At 42.7% G+C, this 8,045-nt stretch overlaps 1 long non-coding RNA gene across 1 annotated transcript; it reads left to right on the top strand.

Moving 5' to 3' along the window:
- Positions 1-231: 231 nt before the first annotated feature.
- Positions 232-7,677, top strand: LOC308459324. Its single transcript, XR_013978004.1, has 3 exons — positions 232-341; positions 4,897-5,048; positions 7,595-7,677. It is a non-coding gene; the product is annotated as an uncharacterized lncRNA (long non-coding RNA).
- The last annotated feature ends 368 nt before the right edge of the window (positions 7,678-8,045 follow it).

An 8,045-nucleotide genomic window follows, 5' to 3' on the forward strand; every position in this document is an offset into this window, starting at 1 on the left:
CTGGAGAAATCTTTCATGGATTATCACTAATGCCTTTCCTCGATACAAAACAAACACACATACACACCACATGAACTAAAAGCCTGCTGGAAAGGTCACATGAAAGGAAGTCTAGTAAAAAATTCTAAACTTAATTAAGGGTCTTTTTTTTTTTAATTACAGAGACTTTTCACCTTGAATTTAGAACTCTTTTTAAGCTGAGGTTTGCTGGCTTTGAATGGAGGGGGACACACAAACACAAGATTTTCCATTCATCTAAGTATTTCAGCAGATGAGATAGTTTACATGAGAAATAACTTGCCGTTGAGATCATAAATCTTTATGAAGGCTCAGATCCTAAGGTAAGTTAATTCAAAGAAGTTCTTGGGGGGGGGGAATTCCCCCCTTCCCTCTCCCCTGCAGCTATCCATGCCCCCCCCCCAAAGCATCTATGCAGTGTCATGTCGCCCTCCTGAACAATATGTGTTGGGGCACAGGGGACTCTGAAATCCCTCAGAGTTGGACTTGGATTGTAAGATATGTAAAGGAAGTTCATGGGGAGAAATTTTCCCAACCTTTCCTCCACCCATACATCCCTGCCCCATCATACATTGTTTTGGAGAGCCACTGTCGTGTAGTGGTTAATAGCAGTAGTCTCGTAATCTGGGGAACCGGGTTCGCGTCTCCGCTCCTCCACATGCAGCTGCTGGGTGACCTTGGGCCAGTCACACGTCTTTGAAGTCTCTCAGCCCCACTCACCTCACAGAGTGTTTGTTGTGGGGGAGGAAGGGAAAGGAGAATGTTAGCCGCTTTGAGACTCCTGAAGGGGAGTGAAAGGCGGGATATCAAATCCAAACTCTTCTTCTTCTTCTTCTTCTTCTTCTTCTTCTTCTTCTTCTTCTTCTGGAGGGGCCCTTAATCTTCCAGGCAAGTTTTTTTTTGGGGGGGGGGGTCAGAAGCAGAAACTTTTTAAATGCTGCACAGTAGTTTACAGTGTCTGAGTGCTTTAGCACTATTTCAGAGGAAATCCATTCAAGAAAATCCCCCACTCATCTCAAAGAGAGAGAAATGTTATTGATGCTATGGGTAGAAATGTCTTCGCTGTCCTTCAGTCGAAATACTTCATAGGCTAGCTAGACATCTACCGTGTCTTCTCAACACAAAATGGCAGCCATCTTGGATTTGACAGAGTCCTTCTTAGTCATGATGCTTATATCTAGGATAGCCAATATGGTACCCTCCAGACAGTGTTGTACTATGACTTCCATCAGTCTAAACCAGCATGGACAAACAGTCAGGGATGACAGGAGTTGTTGTCCACATAAGCTAACCCTGGCTTTTGTGCTTCTGCCAGTGGTGGAACACCCCCTCTTGTTGAGAGCATTCTTCCAGGGGGCAGGACATTGTAATTTCCCCTCAGGTGGCAAAATGGGATGGGCCACCCTTGGTCAGTGCCTGTGGCTTTTGGAAATCAGGGTGAGGAAGGCACGCAGGAGTTGCCTTTTTTTAAAAAAAACAACAACACTGATGCCATTCCTCACCAGATCCTCTGTTCTGGGAGGAAAAGTTTCTGGGTTTCATTTCTGGAACAAGTGGACTGATTTCGTTCACTCACCTGGGGTTTCTCAGGCTCCCCTCACGCTGTTTAAACTTGGCTGTACATATTCACTGGGTCGCCAGCATGACGACAGGCAAGTACAAATATAGTATAGTAATATAAGATAATCCTTCAAACACCCCTCATTAGGAAGGGGTTAGCTCAGTAGTAGAACATCTGCTTTGCATACAGGAGATTTCTTGTTCAGTCCCTGGCATCTCCTCAGAAAGAAATCAGTATAGGTATCACTGAACTAGATGGGTCAATGGGCTGACTCAGTGTAAGAGCTTCTTATATTCCTAACCTTACCACAGCCTTGCAGCACTGACCTTAATGAAAGGATTGCCTGTTAATTTAAGAGAAAACCACATTGCGGTGGCTGTATTACCCTGACGACGCACCGAACCCAACTACATTGTTTCATAGGAACTCTCTACCTAGAGTCTTAAACTCCCACCTTTAGGACTTGAATTTTATTCAGCCATGAAAATGCTTCCTTATTCATGACTTAATAGGACAAAATTGATTCCTTATGCCGACCCAGAGATAAAACGTTCTGTTCTCTTGTTTCTGCTGAGTCTCTTTGTTAGTGCATACACTATCTAGACAAAAGAAAGAAAAGTTTGCTGGACATTTTGCATTTGTTAATCTAAGGAAATGCTTCTGAGATATGACACAGGACTCTGTACAGTAACAGATTGTTACAAATGGCTCTGATTCTCAAATACATCTGCCGGAGAAGTAGTATCCTTACAGCAGCATTTTGTGACATTTTATTTACTCACTCACTCACTTACGTGGAAGGGGCTGTGGAAGTCTGCACTGACACAAATAACACCATGCTAAATATTCCTCCAAAAAAAACTCTTTTGAGGTAGGGGAGGGATAAAAAAATGTGTGTCATGAGAATTCTTCCTCAAAAGACAGATTCTTCTAAGATTTAAATTCAGAATCATTTCAGATTAAATCAAAGTGGCTTCCTATATAATCCTCTTCACATCTGCTCAGAAGTGAATCCTATTGAGCTTGATGAGACTTACTCCCAAGTCATTGAATAAAGGATTGCAGCCATACTGTGTTTAAAATAAAATGCTTAGTTTGAAAAGGAAAGATAAAGCCCTCAAGTAATAATTAATAAAAAACACACGTGAAACATAATCTTGCTTGCCTGTTTTACACCTAAGTATGGGTACATAGGCTTGTATGCAGTCTTAACTAGGATTAAACCCCACTGAGCACAGTGGGGTTTACTTCGGAGTAATCATGGATATGTTCTGCCAAAAAGAGCAGTGCAAAAAGACTGAGGGCAGCCAATGAAATGCTCAATGTGATGCTTTAAAAGTTTTTGCTTCTTAAAAAATAAATAGTTGTGGATTAATATGGAAACAGGACAAAACCAACTTATGAATGAACACATGTGAATTGAAATGAACTGGCGACAGGCTGATCCATCCTTTTCTATACATCTGTAATGCATTGGTTTCAAAGGCTACATTTACTTTTGGAAGAACTTAAATTTCCTGATCATTCAAAAAAAAGCATTTACAGGGGAAGCAGAAAACAAATGTTTCCAAGGCAGCCAACGCAAATACATTTCTGATTTCTCCTGCTGTAATAAGTACCTACAGTATAATGCCAGATATTTCCCAACAATTATTGCTTCTCATGATAATAATGTCATACGCATTGACCGATAGTAGTCACATTTGAAAGAGTGGTATCATTACCATTGCTTCATTTAAAATCTGTTGAAAGTACACTATCACCATCTACTGCTCACTTGGCTGAACTACTGGTAGGGTCTAAATAGCCAATTTAGGTTGGGTTGGAGTTCAGCTGATGTACGCAACCTTTTAACTACCTAAATATCACAATAAGTTTTTTCAGGGAAGGAACTTCTCGATGTTGTGTTCTTGCCATTCATCATATCTGTGCACTGAAGAGAAAGTGCCTTGTGTCAATTCATAGCAGTTACAGATGTCACAGAATCCAGCAAACCTGAATAAGGACTGGCAAGAGAAGATAACGATAAGCAATAAATGGGAAGACCAACACAGAGTATCACGACTGAGTCAAAATTATCCTAGAGCAAGTCCCTATGTAGTCTGGTTTCAGGAGACTCCATAAAAATTTGAAACGAGGAGTGAATGAAGTTTTGCAGAGTCCTCAAGCCATGGGGGTCATCTACAACCAATATCAAATAACCATATTATTTAAACCCATTAATTAAAAAATAGGATGCGGCCTGAGTTGGGTAATTAATTAAGGTTCTTAATAACAATAAATAATATTGCATAGGTAGAAGTAAGGAGTGTGGAAATCAACAGTACAGGAAGCTACCTTGTGCCAAGTTGGACTAAGACTTTGCTCATCATCACATCAGAGAATTGACTATATGTATTTAAGGGTTAAGTAAATTAAGAGTATGCCAATTGAAACTAATGGGAGAGTGTCAGGGAACTGACATTGGAGCTAGAGGCGGAGGGAATGATGCTGGAGAAGGGCCCAGCAGGGAGAGAGGCAGCTCAGCAGATGGGGAAGCAAATCAGCGCAACACCAGGAATAAAGGGGGGCAGATGGGGGAATCGGCGATAGGGCTCCCAGACTCTTCACCGGACACCAGCAGGGAGAGCATGGGTCCTCCGCTACCCACGCCCTCCCTGCGCAGAAGACTTCCGCGCAGAGAGAGTAGGAGGAGACTGGGTGTCAAACAACTTTTATGTTGGAAAAGGTTTAAGAAACGCCCACTGACGGATTCTGCTAGCGACTGAGGCAGCCACGAAGTGAAGGGCTGTCCAGACTGAAAGGTTTAACAAGGCAACAAAGCCAGGAGAGGCGGCAACTTACGCACGAGCAACCCATACTCATTACAGAGAGTAACTTGTATGTATGTATATATGTATGTATCCAACTTTTTGCATATAAAAGGGTTATCTTCAACCAACTTTTACTAAAATCAGACCCACTTAAATTAATGGACCCAAGTTAGTCATGGCCATTCATTTCAAGGGGTGTACTCTGAGTTAAAGTTAGTTGAATACAGCCCAAAGTCTCTTTATGCAAGAGAAGAAACCCACCCCCCAAGTATTTCCTTTGGCTCACAATATAGACAACAAGGTTATTTAAGGAGATTAAATCCACAATATAAACAATGGGGGAAAGAACACTTTACAATATCCAAAAAAGCAGCAGCATATTTAGTGGGTGGTTGCATGCCCTTAAAACCCTTTTTTGTACCACTTCACATAAAAGTGTTCAGAATTTGGATAAACGTATTTGAAATGTGACATTCTCTATTGTGACTTTGTTCTAAAATACAGGTGGGAAGTCTGTGGCTTTCCAGATATTATCGTGCTGCAGCTGACATCATTCCTGGTGACTGTACATACTGACTGGGGCTGATGGAAGATGGAGTCGAACAATATGGAGTCCATGGGTTCTCCATCACTAGTGAAAGCCAGCAGGTGTCAAGGTAAGCAGTGGTAATAGTTAGTGAAATCCGTTTTCCATTCCCTAATCCATACTGTGGACTACTTTTCAGGTAAAATTTCCTTCCACTTGTCCTTCAGTATTTCCAGCCCATGATTTTAATTAATACATTTAATATAGAAAAAGCAAAAACCTTGTGAACTATGCAGATGGAAACTAATTATTCAGAATCAGTGAGTGCATAGTATTCTGAAGACTATGTCTCGGGATTAGTGCTAATATGTCACACTTGATGTGTCTGAAATCATCAAAGACAAGTATTGCACAAGACAGTGTCAACAGCTGTTCAGAAAAGGGATGGTGATGAAGAAACACATTGTTGAGTCTATATAATCTCTTGCTCGTCCAAGCCACCAGCTGCTTGCACTGATTTCAGTCCTTAGAAAAGGGGGTTTAGAATGGGAATTAAAGAAGAGAGAGCAAGGGCTCATTTATTGGCCCACGTTCTTGATATTTTCAAAGTTGCTCTTTTGAAAAGATTAGGAATTACGGCTGCATACACTCTACATTTAAAACACATTCAAAGCATGTCTTTCCCAAGAGTCCTGGGAGCTGTCGTTTGTTAAGGCTGCTGGGAATTGCAGCTCACTGAAAGGTAAAAGCCGTGTTCAGGATTCATTTGCGGGGGCTGCTTTAAATGTATGGTGTATATGCTTTGAAGAACGGTAACAAAACAGCTTCCAAGGCCTGAAGCTGAGTTCCACAGTCTTGCATCGGTACCCAACCCTATATGAGACTAAGTGATTGCCTGAGTTGGTAGGCTTCGTAGTAGGTTTGAAAGTCAAGAATTCAAAAGTCTCCATGTAAATTGTGGGCTGAGATAGTTGACCAGAAGTGGGGTCTAGAGGCAGAGGCTGGGGAATGAGACCCAGGACAGGGGGAAATGGATTGGATGGTGGACAAGGCCAACAGGTAATTGAACTGAAGCCAGATGGACGAGTCAGTGGATACAGCAGGGAAAGAGAGAAACAGAGATCACATCCACACCATACATTCAAAGCAGGTAGCTTCCCCTCAAAGAATCCAGGGAACTGTAGTTTGTTAAGGGTGCTAGGAATTATATCTCTGTGAGGATTAAGCTACAGCGCTCAGGACTCTTTGAGGGAGGGTGTCATGTGATTTAAATGTATGTTGTAGATAGGACCAGAGGTGTGGGAACTAAAGAGTGTTTGGAAAGAGAAAAGGCTGGGCTGGGGGAGAAGCTGGGCCTTGTGCCAGGGTGTGGCAGGACTGGCACTGAAGTCAAGGCCAGACAGTGACATTTTGCTGCCTGAAGTGAAGGACCAGATGGTGCCCCCTGCATTCCATGTGAGCAGGGCCAGCCCAAAACATTTTGGCAGAAAATGGCACCCACACCCAACCAGAAAAGAAGGGGTGACTGAAGAAGAGAAGAAGAAGAGTTTGGATTTGATATCCCGCTTTATCACTACCCGAAGGAGTCTCAAAGCGGCTAACATTCTTCTTTCCATTCCTCCCCCACAACAAACACTCTGTGGGGTGAGTGGGGCTGAGAGACTTCAAAGAAGTGTGACTGGACCAAGGTCACACAGCAGCTGCATGTGGAGGAGCGGAGACACGAACCTGGTTCACCAGATTACGAGACTGCCGCTCTTAACCACTACACCACACTGGTTCTCTATGAAGACGGACATCAGGAAGAAGGGTGGAGTGAAGATCTACATCTGGGTGGGTGGGAATGAAATCAACCTTACCAGATAGTTGAAGTGGGAATCAAATGCTGTTATGGGGGGGAAACAGGCCTACTCTGAATCATGTTGGCCAGGAAACCCCAGAGGGCAGCCCCCACCATTTCCTCCCTAGGGGATGGGAGACCAGCAATGTCTCCTACTTGCCAAGCAGCTACTAAGAGGCATTGGTGGGGGTGCTGCTGAGGAACTGGCAATTGTGGCCTCCAAGGAGTGCGCCACAGCTATCACTGCTACCATGAAAGCAGCAGCAGCGTGGGCCAACCTTGCATATGAAGCTCCCACTTTTTTTTTTGGCTTTATGGTCATTTGCTGTGATGCTTTACCATGATAACAATGTCACAGTTGGAAGCACCCAAAGCAGACGTTTGCACAAAGGTCCAAGTAACTTTACACAAAAATGACACAGGTGTGTGACCTAGTGTCATCCATCTTAATCCATCATGGATGCTCTGCTGTGTGCACTAAACTTACTGTAACTGCTGAGTATGCAGGCCTAGCAGGGCCCAGATTAATGGGAGAAATCAGATTATAAGTGGAAATGGCAGAAATCACTGTTATCGCTCAGTGCATGTCTACTCATAAACAAGCCGTGTTGAGTTCAATGGAACACACTCCCAGTATGTCTAGCACAGGACTGCAGCCTTGGAAATTAAGTGAGATCAAAGACATCATGTTTGCAGTGAGATGCAGGATGTCCCTCAATGTTCTATTTACAAAACTCAGTCGATTGCTCAACTTTATAAATAAGAAGTTGAAATAAATAATGATGGCGGTCCTCCGCAACACATGTGCCATAAATACAATGTCTTTGATCATACAGGATGTTTCTGTAATGACCATCCAAAACAGCTGAGGGGATTTGCTGGCACATCAAATAAGAAAAAGGCCATCCTTACTGAGAACGTGCGAAGGTCAGGCTAGTAGCTTATAATTACGTTAAAATTTAATCATGCTATACCAAGGTGGATATTTTCTGTTTGCCAGCAGTGATAGATCTTGCCGGATGACAGCATCCCACATTCTTTCTTTAAGTTTAGTTGAGCATATCCATCTATTCCCTGTTTATATCACTTCTGTGTGTGTTCATTTCATACGTCCATTCTTCCTTACTTCTACACTAATCTGTGGCTTTTTAAAATAAGCACAAAAAAGACGTAGCAGGAAACTATGGTTAATCACCATGGCATCTGTTGACTCATGATGCACCAAGAACGGAAGAGGGAATGTCGTGAAGATGGAATCTGTTAATAATGGGGCTAGTCCAAGACATT

This window comes from Podarcis pityusensis, assembly GCF_964106645.2.
Source record: "Podarcis pityusensis genome assembly, chromosome: 12".
Taxonomy (NCBI): Eukaryota; Metazoa; Chordata; class Lepidosauria; order Squamata; family Lacertidae; genus Podarcis; species Podarcis pityusensis.